The sequence below is a fragment of the Canis lupus genome, chromosome 13, assembly GCF_003254725.2.
Source record: "Canis lupus dingo isolate Sandy chromosome 13, ASM325472v2, whole genome shotgun sequence".
NCBI lineage: Eukaryota > Metazoa > Chordata > Mammalia > Carnivora > Canidae > Canis > Canis lupus.
This window is the reverse complement of record NC_064255.1, coordinates 44,934,762-44,955,159: the sequence shown is the minus strand read 5'-3', so window position 1 is coordinate 44,955,159 and position 20,398 is coordinate 44,934,762. Positions and strand designations below refer to the sequence as shown.

The 20,398-nt window shown below is 39.4% G+C and overlaps 1 protein-coding gene and 1 long non-coding RNA gene across 4 annotated transcripts in view; one reads left to right on the top strand and one right to left on the bottom strand.

Moving 5' to 3' along the window:
- Window positions 1–20,398, top strand: part of FRYL (FRY like transcription coactivator) — a 257,372-nt gene that overhangs the window by 13,844 nt on the left and 223,130 nt on the right. The window lies entirely within an intron of this gene.
- On the bottom strand, window positions 1,987–8,195 carry LOC125752357 (uncharacterized). The gene is made up of 2 exons (XR_007401668.1): window positions 7,885–8,195; window positions 1,987–2,308 (listed from the first exon to the last, which is right to left on the bottom strand). It is a non-coding gene; the product is annotated as an uncharacterized LOC125752357 (long non-coding RNA).

The window sequence follows — 20,398 nt, the reverse complement described above, 5'->3', positions numbered from 1 at the left end:
CTTCATCCCTGGAACCTGTGAACGTTATGCGACACAGCTGAAGGGCATTCAGATTTCAGGTGGAGTTAGGGTTGCTACTCAGCTAATTTTAAACTAAAGTATCCTGGTTATCAGGTGGGCCTATTGTAATCACAAGGGTCTTTTTTTTTTTTTTTTTTTAAGATTTTATTTATTCATGAGAGACACAGAGAAGCAGAGATATAGGCAGAGGGAGAAGCAGAGAAGCAGACTCCCCACAAGGAGCCTGATGTGGGACTCGATCCCAGATTCCAGGATCACGCCCTGAGCCAAAGGCAGAAGCTCAGTCTCTGAGCCACTCAGGCATACCTCACAAGGGTCTTTAAAACAGGTAGGAGACGGAAGAGTCAGGACCCAAGAGATGGCGTCAGGAGAAGGAAATGAACATTTACTGGTGGCTTTGAAGATAAGAGGGGGCCAGGAGCCAAGGAATGTGGGCAGCCTCTCTAAATTGGTAAAGGCAAGAAAACGGATTCCCCATAGAGCTTCCAGAAGGGAACCCAGCTCTGCCAATGCTTTGGTTTGAGCCCAATAGGACCTGGGCTATTTTGGACTTCTGACTCCTGGAACTCTGAGATAATGAATTTCTGTTATTTTAAGGTTTGTGATCATTTGTCACTGCAGCAATTGATTGCACTGCAGGAAACTGATATAGTGCTTGCTTAATAAATGTTAGGGGTTAACTAAACATTCTCTTTCTCTCAAAACCATCTGCTGAATTTAATCCTTATCTACTTCAACATATCCCTGTACCTAGTTTTCTCTTTTCAGAAAGACAAATGCCCTTTATCTTCTTTCCACGGGAGCCCCAGGATCTCTTTCCTTCCCCATTTTCTGTCCCCTCCTGTAACTTCATTTTTTCTTGTCTTTTTGCCCATTACCTTAAAATACACACAGAGCTATCACCTCTTGGAGAAGTCTCTGCTTGATGCTTTCCCTTTTCGTTACCACACTGTCATCCACTCCCGAGAACCACAGGACCTTAAAATGTCTTCACATTATCAGATAACTTCTGTTTAAATATTTTTTTTTTTTTTTTTTTTTTTTAGATTTTCTTTATTTGACAGTGTGCACACACAAACAGGGGGAACAGGAGAGGGAGAAGCAGGCTTCCCACTGAGCAGGACTCTGGCATCATGACCTGAGTTGAAGGCAGACCCTTAACCGACTGAGCCACGTAGGCACCCCTATTTTCTGTTTAATTGTGTACAGGTTTATAACTATTATATGTGATATAAATTCACATAAGAATTTGAGTGCTTACCTTTCCATAAGCATTATATACTATGTTGGTTCATATGAGTTTAGAAAAAGAATGAGAACGCTTCGCTTCTCTGTGGGATCCTATTGCAGACAATAAGTAAATTAGTAAACAGTAATAAGCAGTAAATACTAAGCATCAGGTGTCAAGGCGAGCAGTAAGGACAGTACTAGGTATCGTTAGAGGGCAAGGTAGGGAGAGGCTGTTTTAGACTGGGATAACCTCTGAAGGCTTTTTTTTAAAAGATTTTATTTATTCATTCATGAGAGACACACACACACAGAGAGAGAGAGAGAGAGGCAGAGACCACAGGCAGAGGTAGAAGCAGGCCCTATGCAGGGAACCTGATGTGGGACTCGATCCCGGGACTCCAGAATCACGCCCTGAGACAAAGGCAGGCGCCAAACCTCTGAGCCACCCAGGGATCCCCCGCTGAAGGCTTTATAGGAGAATTTCTTGAGTGAGGAATGTACTCTTACAGGAATTGGGGAAATTAGTTTTAGTAACATAACCCGTGTTATGGGGAAATTAGTTTCAGTAACATAACCCGTGTTATTAGAAACACAAAACTTCTTAAAATTTACTCATTTTTTTTGTGAACATATGTGGAAAATATTTTTTTTACTGTTGAACTTTAATGGTTGAGGAGAGACCCCTGGAGAATTTAAAAGATGTATAGCTCTAAATTACAGTAAATTTACAACACATTTATCTTGATAATCTCAAGTATAACATGAGATCTTTATTTCCTCTGTTGCCTTGAGTGATACATACTGCTTTTTCATTGTATTATGTTTGATGTTAACTATATAAATCTGAAAATATGATTTGAAATGTAGTATGACCTAATCTCAGGTCATTGTGTTTTATGCACTAAAAACCTTGATTACATGGGATCCCTGGGTGGCGCAGCGGTTTGGCTCCTGCCTTTGGCCCAGGGCGCGATCCTGGAGACCCTGGATCGAATCCCACGTCGGGCTCCCGGTGCATGGAGTCTGCTTCAGTCTCTGCCTCTCTCTCTCTGTGTGACTATCATAAATAAATAAAAATTAAAAAAATAAAAACCTTGATTACATTTTTAAAGGGAAGTATTATATGGGCTCACTAGAGACAATTATGTTAGACTTACCTTCTTCTTAAGTAGGATTATTAAACTTTGGGTCAGGAGAGTGTAGAGGATAACCGTATAAACGAATTTCTGCCAGTCATTCTATAATATTTCTGTGGACGAGTGGAAGAATGTGGACTAGATGACCATAAAATTAGTTGGAGATGTGATTAGTTGAGTAAGTCACTTTAAAAATTAGTGAATAGTGAATTGATGACCGTTGGAGAAAAATTTCTCTTCCTGAAAGTTAACTGTCCATGTTTTTGTAACATGAATAGAAACATTGATACTATGCTTGTCACATTTTTGGATGAAATGAATTTGTTAGGGTTAACTTTTTGAAAATATTTCTGATTGAAATGGTGGGCCAATGCTAACATGATAACCTACTGGAGCTTGATAGGAAGCTCCAGGTTGAGAAAACAGCTGCATTAATTATTGGGATGAAGAAGATGTGGTTGAATACAAACAACTTACATATTTTAATTAGTGTAATCAATTCTGTATGGATATAAAATATAATGTGACTAGGAGGAAGGCTGCACAGACTTCTAGTGTGGACTAATAGGAGAAGGTTCAGAAGATGAAAGGTGGTAGGCTTAATCTGTACCATCCAGACAACACCTGGAATATCGTGTTGTTCTGGATGTCATATTTGAGAATGAATCAGGAAACCACAAATCAGACCTGTTGGTGAGGATATGGAGACATTGTTACCCTTGTATGTTGCTGGTAGAAATGTAGAAGGGTACAGCTGCTGTGGAAAACAGTTCGGTGGTTAGACAGTTAAATCTAGAACTAAGATATGAACCAGATAGTCCACTCCTACGTATGTACCCAAAAGAACTGGAAACAGGTATTCAGACAGTTGTACATGAATATTTATCATAGTTCTGTACTTACATAGCAGTGTACATTAGCAAAAAGGTAGAAACAACCCAAGTGTACATCAACTAATGAATGGAGATATGCCATGTTTTGGTTATCCACTCAATGGAATATTATTCAGCCCTAACAGTGAGGTACTGATAAATGCTACAGAGTGCGTGAACCTCAAAAACCTTATGCTAAGAAGCTGGAAACAGAAGAGGATCTGTTATGTGATTTTCATTGATGTGAAATATCCAGGGCCGTTAAATCCACACATAATAAATCAGATTGAGTGATTGCCAGGGCCACGGGAACAAGAAATGACTGCTTGACGGATATGGTTTCTTCTTGGGATGGTGAAAATGCTTTGGAACTAGATAGAGGTATTAGTTGCAAAACATTGTGAATGGCCTATGTGGTGTTGAGCTGTGCACTTTAAAGTGGTTACTTATCTGGTTTTCACCTTATAGTGTCAGTAAGAAATCAAATGGTTAGTACTGGGAATCCTGAAATAAGCCCCATGATTAATAGATTTATTTATTATTATTTTTTAACAAATGTGCCAAGAAAATTCAATAGGGAAAGAATGGTCTTTTTGGTGCTGAGACACCTTGAGATTTGAGATATACATGCAAAAGAAGAAATTTGAATTGCTTCTTCCTCACATCATACACACAGATTAACTAAAAATGGATCATAGACCTAAATAACACCAGAAATGACAAAATTCTTAGAAGAAAATGAGTAAATCTTAATGACCTTGGCTCTGCCTTAGGACAAGCCACAGAGAATAAAATAGATAAATTGGACTTTATCAAATTAAAAACTTTTGTGCCTCAAAGGATACCATTAAGAAAGTGAAAAGCCAAACCATAAAATTGGAGAAAATATTTGTAGTTTCTATCTAATGAGGGACTTGACTCTAAGGTCTATAAAGAACTCTAACAACTCAGTGATAAAAAAGATAATCTAACTAAAAACGATGAGTAAACTGGTATATTTTATGGTATGTGAATTATAGCTCAAAAACAGTTAAAAATGATAGAGATTTCTAGTCATACGGGATTCAAAATTAAAATCCTACACTTAGGGCACCTAGGTGGCTCAGTTGGTTAAGCCTTTGGCTCTGGTCATGATCCTGGGAACGAGTCCCCAGTCCCACATTGGTGGCTCCCTGCTCTGCGGGGAGCCTGCTTTTCCCTCTGCCCCTCCCCCTGCTTGTGTTTTCTCCCTTTCTCTCTCTCTGTTAAATAAGTAAAATCTTAAAAAAAAAAAAAAATCCTACTCTTTCCCCATTGCTGCTGCTTTTTGCTTTTGCCCTCCTGCACTACAGCTTCCAATTTCTGTCCCCGGTGCTTTTTATACTGACAAGTTTGAGAATATTTACATTCTCTTCTGTAACCTTAATGAAGTCTTTGGTGCTTTGTGTTTATGTTGGTCTGATGGCTTTTAATTAATTGTGCAAATATTCCGGAGCAAAGAAGTAAGTTACGGTGACATTTCCTTCTCTTTATGCCAGAGTCATGACCCCATGCCCATAGGAGGAGGATGTTCATAGCATCAAAGACAAATAGATTCTCTTTCTGTAACCCATCAGCTGCTCAAAGTCCTGTCACATTTTTCCACACTTGAACCAGGACTTTCTTTTTCTAGTATTTTTATTTTTTAAGTAATCTCTATGGCCAATGTAGGGCTCAAACTCATGACCCTTAGATCATCAGGAGTCATGCTCTACCAACTGAGCCACACAGGTGCCCGAGAACCATGACTTTCTTGAATAGCTTTTTTCCCCCTGGTGTATTACTTTGGTTCTTTTGGCAATGTTTTTGCGGAATATCGGAGTATTGAACCATAGGTGATTTAGCTGATCATCTTGGCCTTTCTTTTATTGTTGGTGGTTACTGTTGCTCCAGGCATCTTTTTCTCACTTACTAAAAGCTGAGAAGGGGATAGGATGGGCCCTGATTCTTTTAGATCTTCCGTACCCCCCCCACGCCCCTTTAAAAAAAAAAAACTTAGTTTTGAAAAATTTAAACTTACAAAATTGTGAAAATAGTAATGTGCACTGTTGTCTAATTTTTACGTTGATTCCTCAGTTATAAACCTTTTGCTATATTTCCTTTTCCCTTTATCTCTGTCTCTATATAGTCGTTTTTTTTTTGGGAATCTTTTAGAACACTGGAGAGATAACTCTAAATGCTTTACTGCGTATCACCTGTGAAAAGGACTTTCTCATGTGATCATGGAACGATGATTATATTCAAGAAATTTAACACCTGAGTTCCCTGGGAAGCAGATGCTGAGGTCAGGAGTAGGATTGCACAGAAGTAAAAGAAAGAAGCAGGAATGGGCAAGTGGAGCGGTCAGATTGTGATGATGGCCTGTCTGCCAGAAGCAGCAGCAGATCTGGAGTCAAGATTGTCCATTAGAAGAGTTCTGTGTTGGCTAGAAATTCCTTGGCCTCTACCTTGCCTTTCTTAGTTATGAGCTTGAGCTGTTCAGAGATTGAGACCTCCTGACAGCTGAAGCCACTTTGATGAAGCTAATAGCTTACTCACACTCCTCACACCTGGTGGTGAGTCTTTGGATGTGGGTGGTACATTTCCATGTCTACCATGATATAGTGCTATTATCTAATATACAGTCTATATTCAGATTCACCAGTTGCCCGATAAGACCCTTTATAGCACATTTCCTCCCCATCAGATCTCTTTTTCTTTCTTTCTTTCTTTCTTTTTTTTTTTTTTTTTTTTTTAGATCTCTTTTTCATTTTAGAAAGTCTTTCAAGTTGCTCCCCAGGTGATTTTCCTGTAGTCTCATTGGCCTGAAATGAATCACTTCTGTACAATGGGACAGGAGAGATTGCTCAGGCCAATTGCTGGCAAAGGAGAATGGGATTTCCAGGCTTACTTTAGACTTGCAGGGACTTCATCCCCTGGATCTGGGAGAGAGGCTACCTTTTCTAATCATGTGCTTCTCACCTGATAACTTAAAAAAAAAATAAATAAATTTAGGTTTCTTTAGTAAGGGAGAAGGGAGGAACACTGGGCAGACAATTAGCAGCATTCTGTAGGAATTCTATGTTGCATATGCATTGTTTTTTCTATTGAGAAGCATATGCATTCCTGTCATTAAACTAGCGTCTTAGTTATTCTGTCTTTTGAATGGAATCCACTCCTTTCTTCCTTTTATGGAGTTTGCTAATTTTCTGTTTTAAAAGGATGAATTATTGTCTAGTCCTGCTGCACAGCTGCCATCCTGGGACGTCTTTTTCATTTCACTCTTGGATCATTTCCACAGTTTCTTGTGTTCTCACATCTATTTTATTGGTTTTCATCCTTGTTGCTAGAGAATACCCTCAAGTAATGTCCTTACTTGCCTGAAAGTGTCTTTATTCTGCTTTCTTACTTGATGGATCATTTGGATTTAAAAATCTAGGTCAGAATTATTTCACTTTAGAAATTTCTGAGGCATTGCTCTGTCTTCTGCAATTGAGAGTTTCTGATTTTAGTCAGATTCTTCATTTTAGTCATTTTTCCTCAAATCATTTAGAATCTTTTCTTGGTGTTTGTGTAATTTCCCAAGATTTGCCTAGATGTTTTTTTCATGGAACAGAAGGTAGGTCACTTCCCCTCATTTATCACCTGGCTCCCTGTCTTATAAGTGTCCCTTATTACTAATCTTTTTTTCTGGGCAATTTCACCACCAATGTGGATGGTTCATCAGATGCCTTTGACAGACCATGTATTTAATAATGTGGCTCAGCCGTAAGCCAAATGTGTTAATTCCGTTCTCCTTGTTCATGATTGGTTTCAGAATAGTGACACATCAAGGAAGTCTGTTGGGAGTCAGGTTTCCTTTGACATATGAAGTTACAGCCCTTTTGGGTGTTGTCATATGAGCTCATGATACTTGGAGCTGCTGCAGCCATCTTGGGTTGAAGAGAGTGAATTGAGAATGACCCTCGTCTCAAAATTGTCTAAGATGGAACTCCTGATCTCCAGCCCTTCCCCCACCCCAGTTTTTCACTCCATCTTTCCAGTTGCTAAGGCCCAAAATTTTGGTGTTACGCCTAACTTCACTCTTTTACATTCCACATTTGGTTTATTGGAAGATCCTGTGAGCTCCTCCTTCAAATGACCTTTACAGTTTTACTGTTTTTTCCTTTTTACCCCTAGTGCCATCGTGGTCCAAGCTACCACTGTTTCTGGCCTGAGTTACTGCAATAGAGCAGTGCCTACCCAGGGGATTTTATTGGGAGGCAGTCAGACCTGGGGCCTGTGTCCATATTTGACATCACATTTACCTAGGAGAATATGGGCCAGCTTACCAGCAGAGAGGCACAAACGTCCTCCTCCCCCCCCCCCCCCCCGAGGATTGGGGGCGGTCCTTGTAGCTTTGCGGAAGGAGAAGAGCAGCGGTGTCTCGCTGGCTCAGTTGGTGGAGCAAGCAGCTCTTGATCTCCGGGATGTGAGTTCAAGTCCTATGTTGGGCCTAGAACTTACTTTAAAGCAAAATCTATATAAAAAGAAAACGAGAACGCCAGAACTATCCTATCCCCTGCCTCTCCTTCAGGTGAAGCTTAGGTGTGGGTAAAGAGGCGCACAGGAGCGGGTCCGTTGCTCACCCGGCTCAGGGCCCCTGCGAGGTGCGGTGCGCGGCGGGTTCAGGTGAGCGCGCCGCGGGCAGCCCCGAGCTGCAGCCGCCCCCAGGTTCAAGGTTCCTCCCAGGCCCAAGCAGCCCGCCCGTGGGTCACTATTACCGTGAGCCGTGTTGCCTGGTGACACAGCTGACACTGACATTCCATTGTTTCCCGGGGAACAGAGCTTTCAGGAAGTTAACTGAATCCAAGAGCAGTTTCTCCGGCCGAAGGACCAGGGTTTCCCTGACCGTGGGTCACAGCCACGCTCCTGATCCCCACCTGGCTGACTTGTCAGTTCTTTGTTCGCCTGTGTGCCGTACACCTGTTCACTCACCTGTATTCCAGTTAAAGATTGCAACCCCCGGGGCAGCCCGGGTGCTCAGCGGCTTAGTGCCGCCTGCGGCCCGGGGCGTGACCCCGGGGTCCGGGGATCGAGTCCCGCGTCAGGCTCCCTGCATGGGGCCTGCTTTTCCCTCTGCCTGTGTCTCTGCCTTTCTCTCTGTCTCTCATGAATAAATAAATAAAATCTTAAAAAATAAATTAAAAACTAAAGATTGCAACTCCTACCAGCCTGGTGCTTGACAATCCATGATTCTTTTCTTTTTTTTTTTAATAGCTTCTTTCACCTTTTCCTACCCTGTAATTTTTAATTTACCCAGTTTTATTTATCATCTCCCATTGTTACATGTGATCTATAGGAGGCCAGCCTTCTTAGGTGTCTTACTTTTCATTGTCATAGCCCAACTGCTGGGGACAGTACCTAGAGCATCGTTGATGCTCCATAGTTTTATTTTTCATTTTCTGTATTTTTTTCTAAAAATTTATTTGATAGAGAGTGGGTGTGGGGCAGAGGGCGAGGGAGAGAGCCGATCCTCAAGCAGACTCCCTGCTGAGCGCAGAGCCAGGTGGTAGTCCGGCTCAGTCCCACCACCCTGAGATCATGACCTGAGCCCAAATCAAGAGTCTGACTCTCACTGACTGAGCCGCCCAGGCATCCTGATGCTGCTGCTGCTGCTTCCTTTTTTTTTTTTTTTTTTTAGATTTTATTTATTCTTGAGAGACACGTAGAGGCAGAGACACAGGCAGAGGGAGAAGCAGGCTCCCTGGGGGGAACCGGATGCGGGACTCGATCCCAGGACCCAGGGTCATGCCCTGGGCATAAGGCAGGCGCCACACCACTGAGCCACCCAGGGATCCGATGCTTAGTATTTATAAATAAATGAGCACACCTTTACCAAGGGCTTACTGTGTGCTGAGTGTCTTAACATACATTAATTTTCATGAAACTCTCGAAAATAGGTACTTTTATTACCTCCTTTTTAAATAAGTGTGGAAACAGAGAGGTTAAAAAACTTACCTCCTGTTTCAAAAGTCCTGAGTGAATCCTCCCCTCCCCCCCAGTCTTCCAGGCTGTCTTTGGAGCCTGAGCTCTTTAACCGATACACTGCAGTTAAGCATCTTTCTGCATAAGCAATTTTTTAACCTGTTTTTGGATTATTTCGTAAATTTCCCTTTGGGTTAGAGGTTATGAACATTTTAATAGTCTTGACACATGTAGCCCAATTATTTTCCAGGATCTCGTCAACCATATGTGAATGTATCCTTTAAAAAACAAAGCTTGGGGTGATTTAATTGACTTCTAGTTGTCCTCTTTCATCTAATAATGAGCTCCTAGGTTGTTCCCTTGTACTTTTCTGAATACTTGGGTGACAGTAAATTATTTTTATGTCTGTGAGAAGGAGCTCCATACACAGGATGGAATATTTCCTAAATAATGGTGATAGAACCCTTAGTATTAAGTAGCGGGTGGATGTCTTGATTTAACTTATACCTAAGAACTTGTCATTTTCGGGCTTATCTGGATAACGGCTCCCTTTGAGAATCTGGTAACTCTGGACCTCTCACGAGAAGATGCTTATAAACACATGCTTTAACAATTTCCACGCAACATGCTGTATTGTAAATTGTTTTCCATCACAGGCTACAGAAAACCCATCTTTGTAAAGATTTCGATCTCGTTTTTGTGTAAAATTATTTGCTACATCCAGGAAAAAAAAAACAACCAAATTTTTGATAAGACAAAATATCCTTTATTTTTGAAAGTTAATTTTAATGGAAAGGCCAGTTTATGATTAAGCTGAAAGTCTGGCATTGTCTTTGATATAGCTATACATATGTTATTTAAAAAAATTTCCAAACATTTTGCTTTTTAGTTTTAATGGCAACCAAAGCTGAAAACTTGTTTTGTGGGAACAATTAGAATCAGAGCTAGATCAGATAAGACAAGAGGGTTTTTTTCTTTTTCCCTCTTTAAAAATTTTTTGAAAAAAATCTATTTTTTAAGGACATTATTCTCTATAGGGACTTCTTTTTTTTTAAGAGCAGCTTTAGATTCACAGAAAAATTGAAAGTACAGATTTCCCATATACCCACTGTTCATACTCCTCTGTCCTCTCCCTCATTATCAGTATTCCCTGCCAGAGTGGTCCCTTTGTTATAATTGAGGAACCCACATTGTCACATAATTACCCAGAATCCCCAGTTTACATTAGGGTTTGCTTTTGGCATTGTATATTCTATGGATTTGGATAAATGTATATTGATATGTATCCATTATCATATCATGCAGACTCTTTTCATTGCCCTGAAATCTGTGCTTGCTGTTTATCCCTCTTCCTTAACCCCCATAGTTTTGCCTTTTGCAGGGTGTCCCACAGTTGAAATCAGTATGTAGCTTTTTCAGATTTGCTGCTCCCGGTTAGCATTATATATTTAAAGCTCCTATTTCTGGGCTTGATAGCTCATTCTTTCTAGCGCTGAATGATAGTCCATTGTCTGGATGTACCACAGTTTATCCATTCTACCGAGGAACATCTTAGTGACTTCCAAGTTTTGGCAGTTGTGAATAAAGCTGCCTTAAACATCTGTGTGCAGATTTTTGTGTGGACGTGTTTCCTGTAAATACCAAGGAACACAATTTCTGGGTCATATGGTAAGAGTATATTTAGTTTTCTGAGAAACCTCCAAACTGTCTTCCAAAGCAGTATTTCCATTTTGCATCCCCACGTGCAGTGAGTGAGAGACCTTGTTGCTTTACTTCCTTCCCAGCATTTGTTGTTGTCAGTTGTTCCAGGTTTTGGCTCTAATAGAAGTTCAGCAACATCTCGTTGTAATTTGCATTTTCCTGTTGGCATATGATGTGGAGCATCTTTTCATGTGCTTATTTGCAGTATGCATATTTTTAGTTAGAGGTCTGTTAAGGTCTCTGGCCCATTATGAGGGAGAGAGAGAGAGAGAGAGAGAGAGAGAGAGGTAGAGAGATATCACATGTGTGTGTGGAGGGAGTGGAGAAGGGGAGGGAGAGGGAGAGAGAATCTCTGTGCAGGTCTCGATCTTATGACCCTGAGATCATGACCTGACCTGAAACCATTTTAAGATTTTATTTTTATTTATTCATGAGAGACAGACAGACAGAGAGAGAGAGAGAGAGAGAGAGAGAGAGGCAGAGACACAGGCAGAGGGAGAAGCAGGCTCCATGCAAGGAGCTTGACGTGGGACTTGATCCTGGGTCTCCAGGATCATGCCCTGGGCTGAAGGCAGCACTAAACCGCTGAGCCACCAGGGCTGCCCCATTTTGGCCCATTTTTAAATCAGATTGTTTTCCTATTAGTTTTAAGATTTCTTTGTGTAATTCAGATAACAGTCCTTTATTAGGGGTGTGTGTGTGTGTGTGTGTGTGTTGGAAATATTTTTTCCTAGTCTGTAGCTTGTCTTCTCATTCTCTTGACATTGTCTTTTGCACAGTATGATTTCATTTTAATTAAGTTACTTATCAATTATGTCTCTCATAGATTGTTCCTTAGGTATTTAAAAAGTCATCACCATATCCCAGGTCATCTAGGTTTTCTTTTTTGTCATTTTCTAGTTTTATAGTTTATTTCACATTCAGGTCTGTGATCCATTTTTTTTTTTTAAAGATTTATTTATTTATTTATGACAGAGAGAGAGAGAGAGAGGCAGAGACACAGGAGGAGGGAGAAGCAGGCTCCATGCTGGGAGCCTGACGCGGGACTCCATCCGGGACTCCAGAATCGTGCCCTGGGCCAAAGGCAGGCGCTAAATCGCTGAGCCACCCAGGGATTCCCCTGTGATCCATTCTGAGTTAATTTTTGTGAAGGGTAAAAAGTCAGTGTCTAGATTTTTTTTTTTTTCACGTTGATATCCAGTTGTTTTAGCCCATTTGTAGAAAAGACTCTTTGCTGCATTGTATTGCTTTTGTTCCTTTGTCAAAGATCAGTGTGGCTGTGTTTATGTTTGTTTCTAGGTTCTCTATTCTGTTCCTTTGATGTTCCCCAATATTATACTGTAATATTGATTTTCTTAGGTTTAAATCTTGAAGTTGGATAGTGTCAGTCTTCCAACTTTGTTCTTGTCCTTCAATATTAGCTATTCTGAGTTTTTTTGCCTCTCTGTATAAACTTTAGAGTCAGTTTGTTAATATCTACAAAATAACATACTGGGATTTTGATTGGGATTACATTGAATCTATAGATTAAATTGTGAAGAACTGACATCTTAACAATATTGAATCTTACTGTCCATGAACATGGACTGTCTCCATTTATTTAGTTTTGTGATTTTCCTCATATAGGTCTTGTGAACATTATGTTAAATTTATACTTAGGTATTTCATTTTGGGGGGATGCTAATGTAAATGGTCTTGTGTTTTTAATTTCAAGTTCTGCTTGTTCAGTGCTGATATATAAGAACACAGCTTTTATATATTAACTTTGTATCCTGCTACCTTGCTATAATTGCTTATTAGTTCCAGGTGTGTGTGTGTGTGTATTTTGGTTTTCTATTTAGTGATCAATCATGTTATCAGTAAACAGTTTTATTTCTTCCTTCTCAATCTGTATATAATTTATTTTCTTATTGCATAGCTAGGACTTCCAGTACAATGTTGAAAAGGAGTGGTGAAAATGAACATCTTGCCTTGTTCTTGATCTTACTGGAGAAACTTCTAGTTTTTCACCATTAAGTGTGATGTCAGCTGTAGTGTTTTGTAGATGATCTCTATCAAGTTGAAGAAGTTGCCCTCTACTCCTATTTTACTGAGAGTTTTTATCATGAAGGTGTGTTGGATTTTGTCAGATGCTTTTCCTGCATTCATTGGTACGGTCATGCAATTTTTCTTTTTTAGCCTATTAATGTGATAGAGTACATTAATTGATTTTCAGATGTCTTTTGGCTGGCCTCTAATGGCTGCATATAATGAATTAGGAAGTATACCCTCTGCCTCTAATTTTTGGAAGTTATTGTAGAGAATTGTTATAGTTCTTCCATAAATGTTTAGGAGAATTCACCTGTGAACACATCTGGGCCTAGTGTTTTCAGTTTCAGAATAATAATTCATTTAATTTTTATTATTATTAGTTTTAAAGATTTTATTTATTCATTCATTGAGACACATAGAGAGAGAGAGGCAGAGACACAGGCAGAGGGAGAAGCAGACTTCACACAGGAAGCCTGATGTGGGACTCGATCCCAGGTCTCCAGGATCACGACCTGGACCGAAGGTGGTGCTAAACCCCTGAGCCACCCGGGCTGCCCCAATTCATTTAATTATTGATCAAATTTTGAAAAATAAATATAGGGCCATTCAGATTATATTTTCAAATAATTAGTCCATTTCATCTAGGTTATTAAATTTGTGAGCATATACTTGTTCATTGTATTTCTTTATTCTTTTTTTTTTTTTTGTATTTCTTTATTTTAATTTTCATGGGCTCTGTAGTGATGTCCCCTCTTTCCTTTTTGATATTAGTAATTTGTGTCCTCTCTCCTGTTTTTCTTAGCCAGCTGTTGGTTTCATTGATTTTTCTCTATTGATTTCATGTTTTCAATTTCATTGATTTCTGCTCTAATTCTTATTATTTCTTTCTTTCTGATTACTTTGAATTTAATTTGCTCTTCTTTTTGTAGTTTCCTAAAGTGGAAACTTAGATCGCTGATTTTAGTTCTTCTTTTCTAGTATACACATTGATTACTATAAATTTCTTTTTTTTTTATAAATTTTTATTTATTTATGATAGTCACAGAGAGAGAGAGAGAGAGAGAGAGAGAGAGAGAGAGAGGAGAGAGAGGCAGAGACACAGGCAGAGGGAGAAGCAGGCTCCATGCACCGGGAGCCTGACGTGGGATCCGATCCCGGGTCTCCAGGATCGCGCCCTGGGCCAAAGGCAGGCGCCAAACCGCTGCGCCACCCAGGGATCCCTGATTACTATAAATTTCTACCTAAGCACTGCTTTTGCTACATCCCACAAATTTTAAGTATTTTCATTTTCAATTTAAAATATTTTTTGAGATTTCTTCTTTGGCTGTGTATTATTTAGAAGTGTGTTCTTTAATCTCCAAGTATCTTGTTATTTTCTCTAGTTGTCATTTTTTTTTTTTTTTTTAGATTTTATTTATTTATTTATTCCTGAGAGACACAGAACAGAGAGGCAGAGATATAGGCAGAGGGAGAAGCAGGCTCCTTGCCTGATGTGGGACTTGATGCCAGGATCCAGGGATCATGACCTGAGCCAAAGGCAGACATTCAACCACTGAACCAGCCAGGTGCCCCTCTTCTTTTTTTTCTTTAAGATTTTATTTATTTATTTGAGAGAGAGAAAGATTGAGCATGAGCAGGGGGAGGGGCAAAGGGAGAAGCAGTCTCTCTACTGAGCCCAGAGCCCTATATGGGGCCTGATCCCAGAACGCTGGGATCATGACTTGAGTTGAAGGCAGATGCTTAGCTGACTGAGCCATTTAGGCACCCCTCCAGTTATCTTTCTGTCGCTGATTTCTGGTTTAATTCCACTGTGAACTAACAGTAGACGTTGTAGGATTTTTGTTATCTTAGGTTCGTTAAGTTATATTTTGTGGGCCTGAATGTGGTTTGTTTGGTGAATGTTCCATTTGTGCTTGGGAAGAATGTGTATTCTGGTCTTGCTGAATGAAGTAGTCTAGGGATGTCAATTATATCCAGCTGATTGATGGTGTTATAGAATTCAACTATGTCCTTATCGATTTTCTGCCTGCCGAATCCGCTCATTCCTAAAAGAGGAGTGTTGATGTCTTCAGCTATAATAGTAGTGACATTTATTTCTCCTTGCAATTTTATCATTTTTGGCTTATGTATTTTGATCTGTTGTTAAGCATATACACATTGAAGATTATTAGATCTTGGAGAATTGACACTTTTGTCACTACTGTAATGGTCCTCTATCCTTGATAACTTTCCTTGCTTTTAAATCTGCACTGTATGAAAGTAATATAACTGTTCCATTTTTCTTTTGATTAGTGTTAGCATGGTATATCTTTCTCCATGAAGTTGCTATTTTTTTTAGGTAGACTTTATGCCCAATGTGGAGCTTGAACTCATGACCCTGAGATCTAGAGTCGCGTGCTGAACTGACTGAAACAGCCAGGAGCTCCTCCATGCAATTACTTTTAATCCATAAGTGTCTCTACGTTCATTCATTCATTATTTAGATTTTATTTATTTATTTGACAGCACAAGCAGGGTGAGTGGCAGGGGGAGGGAGAAGGAGGCTCCTGGAGGAGCAGGGACCCCATACAGAACTTGATCCCAGGACCCTGGGATCATGACCTGAGCCAAAGGCAGATGCTTAGCTGACTAAGCCACCCTGGCATCCGTGGCTTTACATTTAAAGTACAATCTGCCTTGCTTTTTGATCTACTGTGACAGTCTCTTTCTTTTAATTGGTGCATTTTAGTTGATACTCAAATTGATTTTTTTGCTGTAGCTGAATTAAAAACTACCATATTTGTGACTGTTTTCTAATTATGGCCTTGTTTTTCATGTTTTCCTTTTATTCTGATCTTTTTCTGCCTTTTATAGTTTTAATTTGAGCATTTTATATAATTCTGCTTTTTAATTGTACTTCGGAAAATTGTTTTTAGTCATTGCCCTAGAGTATGCAGTATACATTTACAACTAATCCAAATCCACTTTCAAATAATACTATACTATTTCATGAGTAGTGCAATTACCTTATAATAAAGTAATCCTAATTCTTCTCACCCTTCCCTTTTTTTTTGTCATTGCTATTTTTCATTTCATTTGTATAAGCATACATAATTGAATATATTGTTGCTAGTACTTTGAACAAACTGCTGTTAGCTCAATTAAGAATAAGAAAAAGCTTTAATTTTAGCCTTCCCTTACTCCTTTGATGCTTCTCCTTTCTGTATATATGTGAACAGTCTACTGGCAATAAATTATCTTGGTTTCTGTTTGAGAAAGTCTTTATTTCTCCATTACTAAAGGATGATTTTGCAGGGTACAGAGTTCTAGATGGTTTTTTTCTGTCAATCTGTTAAATATTTTACTTTACTCTCTTCTTGCTTGCGTGGTTTCTGACAAGTCAGATGTAATTCTTATCTTTGCTTCTCCATAAATAGTATATTTTCTTCCCCCTCTGGCCTCTTTCGGGACTTTTTATTTTTGATTTTCTGCAGTTTGAGTGTGATATGCAGGGTTGAATTTTTTTGGCATTATTCTGCTTGGTGGTCTCTGAGTTTCCTAGATCTGTAATTTGTTATCTGACATTAATTTGGAAGAATTCACAGCCATTATTGTTTCAAATGTTTCCTCTGTTCTTCTAGTATTCCTATTATGTATATGTTACATATTTTGTAGTTGTCCTACATTTCTAGGATATTTCTATTTTTTCCAGTCTTTTTTCTCTTCAGTTTTTTATTTTTTATTTTTTTTATTTTAGAGAGCAAGTGATCAGGGGAAGAAGCAGAGGGAGAGGGAAAGAGTACTGAACAGACTTCTTGGGAGTGCCTGGCTGGCTCAGTTGGTAGAGCACTTGACTCTTGATCTCAGGGTTGTAAGTTCAAGCCTCATGTTGCATTTAGAGATTACTTTAAAAAAAATCTTAAAAGTACAGGTTTTCTTACCCTAGCACTGATCTCCATGGAGGTTTCTATTCCACTAAATTGTGATTCTCTGTATTTGTTTGTTTCTTCAATGCTGGGAGTAGTGATTTGCCCTATGACTACACTTTTTTTTTTTTATGCATCTAAGAGTTGTTGCTTTTTCAGTTCATCTTTTTACTTCATGTTAGGATGAAATGGTAACTTGGAGAAGTATTATTTACTGAGGTGCAGTGCAGATTTAGGGGGATGTATTAAGAGTTGAGTTTGAGGTCCTGTATGGTGTCCAAATGGATGGTTGAATTTTTGAGGTTTGTTCTCAGGAAAAAAGAATGGGCCTAGAGATATTATCTGTATGCTGACAAATCCCAAATTTGAATGTAAGGCCCCGAAACTGGAAAAGTAAGGTCATTTAGACATAAATGTCAGTGGACAAGAGGTGAGGTGGGAAAGAGGCAGAGGAATTGCAGCTCATTTTGCAGTCTAAGTGAAGAAGGCCTTTCAAAAAGAAGGGAGAGAGCAGCCCGGTTGGCTCAGCGGTTTAGCGCCACCTTCAGCCCAGGGCGTGATCCTGGGGACCTGGGATCGAGTCCCACGTCGGGCTCCCTGCCTGGAGCCTGCTTCTCTCTCTGCCTCTCTCTCTCTCTCTCTCTTTCTGAGTCTTTAATGAATAAATAAATAAAATCTTAAAAAAAAAATGAAGGGAGAGAAATGCTGCTGTAGAGTCAACTCAGGTGAGGCCTGATATTGACCTTTAGATTTCACAAGGTGTGGAGGTCATCAATGACATTGACAGACGGTCCTGTGGAGTGGAAGGTAGAAAGCTTTACATTAGATAGAAGAGAAAATAGAAACAAGAAGGGAAGCAAGTGAAATACTGCATAGAGGCAACTATGTGGATGACTTTTATTATAAGAGGGAGCATAGAGATGCTGCTGACACTGACGGGTTCTGTGGTCAAGGGAGGTCAACATTCTGATCACCAATTCCAGGATGCATGTGTATGGGGTTTTCCCACACCACATGGAATTCTTAGACACCAGCTGGGTGTCCTACAATTCAACTCCATTCTGATACTACCTGGAGATAGCCTCAGATCTTACAGTTTAATGGCTGAGTCCTACAAGACCATCTCCACCCTCCTCAACCCCCAGCCCTAACAGAAACACTTCAGATGCCAGTCCAGGTTGTCAACCTATGCTCCTGATCTATTGGCTATAGATGAGAGGTTTCAGCAAATTCCTCCTCATGTTCAATTCATTTGCTGGAGTGGCTCCCAAAACTCGAAACATTTTACTACAGGTTACTAATTTATTATAAAAGGATATACAACTCAGGAACAGCTAGATGGAAGACATTCATAGGGCAAAGTATGGGGAAAGGGCTCAGAGCTTTCATGCTCTCAGAGGGTGTCACTTTCCCCACACCTGCATGTATTCAACACAGAAGCTCTCCAGACAGATTCCATCCTTTTGTGGTTTTTTTGTAGGTTTCATTACACAGGCATGATGATTATATCTTTGGCCACTGGCAATTGATCCAACCTCCAGCAATCCCCCTGACACCGCGTAAGGAGGCAGGGTGACACCGAAAGTTCCAACCCTCTAATCACATGGTTGGTTCTTCTGGCAACTAGTTCTAATCCTTAGGTGTCCTCTCATTAACAACAAAAGATACCTTTAAGGCTCTCATCACTTAGGAAATTGTAAGGGTTTTAGGAGTTCTGTGCCAGAAATGGGATGAAGACCAAATACGTATTTCTTATCAGAAATCACAGTGTGGAGGGCTCTTTTTTTCCCTTTCCTTAAGGTGGGCATCATTATGTTTGTATGTAGACGGGCATGGTCCCTTGTGAGTGGAGAAAAAAAGATGTAGATTTTTGTCAACTTGAAACCAGTATTCTCAGTTTTAAAATGTGGCTTGGAGATGGTTGGTGTTGGGCTGAGTTTTCTCTACCCCACCCTATTAAGGGAAACTTTGTAACTTTCTTTTATTTCTCTCTTTTTGGCTTGCTTAATCTTATTGTGTATCTTGATAGATTTTTATCTTTCTCATTTCTGGTAAATAGTGATTATTATTAGGAAGTTGAACCAATTGTGTATAAGAAAATGTAAAAGACATTTAGCGGGGAATGTGTTTCCTAAGACCCATTGTTTACCACAAAAAGGAAACCACTGACTTCTTACTACATCAGTGAAGATAAAATTATTTTGTGAACACAGTACTTCTTTTACGAGTAACATTTTTCATACTGTGCTCAGAAATTTTATGAAAACAATAAGTTAATGGGAATTGTAAGCTTTGTTATAAGTAGGGATTTATGTAGAGAGGGCCCGTAAAAGTCAGATTTCACTTCATAACGTTTTAAAATTCTTCTAATTTAAGATTGGAGATATTTGCTATAATTTTAAGTTATGAAAAAATATAGTTTAAGCAGCTTAAATGTTAGGTATTTGATTCTTAATTTCTTGAAATGTAATAAAAATTTTAACTCATTTGAGGGAGAAAACCTAGCAATACAGGTTGGTAAGAATATTTACTTCCATTCTGAAGCAGAAGGAAATCAAATTACTGTGCATATAGCTAATATTATAGTGAATATACTTAAGGTGTAAGTTGACTATATATCTCATAACCTTGTAGCTCCCCTTCTATTGTAAACTCAAGTTTAGAAGAGAAGTCCTCAGGTAAAGTTTCATAGAAACAACAAAATTTGTAGAACATAGGGATGTTATAATAGATTTGGGGTCATTGAAGACCAAGCCTCTTGGACTTTTCCGTTAGAATTCCTCTACCCTTGCCCTCTACTGACCTCCACTTCCCATCCCCACTTGGGGGAAATACCTCTTAAATACATCTTTAGCAGTAACAAAGTCTCCCAATTTCTGAGTATCTATGAAATGTACCAATGGAAAAGCATCTCAGAAAAGCCAGAGATTGTAAGATGTTTAGATTGTAAACTATATTGTATAATAGACACAACTTTGTTATATAAATGTGACCCTTGTGCTAATATAGTGATTTCCAACTTTATTTGGTCTACGTATAATTTGCACGTAAGGAGATAAATGTATATATGGATATATGTCAGGTAGTGATAAATTCTGTGATAAAAACAAAGTGGAAATAGGAAAGTAATATAGGAGGCCTACCTGATACTGCGTGGTCCCTGAGCCAGCTGCCTTTTTCTCATTTCCGCTACCTCCTCAGAGTTGTGTGGAGTTAATTGTGAAACGTACCTAGCAAATGCCTGGTATCATATACCGAACTACCCATCGTGTGTTACTCTCCTTCCCCCCACCCCCTTTTTTTTTTGGTAGTTTAAGTCCTCTAAATCTCCAGGATATAGAGTATGTGTAAATCATAAGTTTAAACTAGAACTCATGGTGTTCAAGTCCTTTGCGTGGTTTTGAGGTGCCGAATGAACCTTGAGGATATATGCCTAGTGAAATAAGCCAGTCACAAAGGACAAATCCTGTGCGATCCCACTTGCGTGAGGTCCCCAGAGTAGTCAGACTCATAGACAGAAAGTGGAATGCTTGTTACC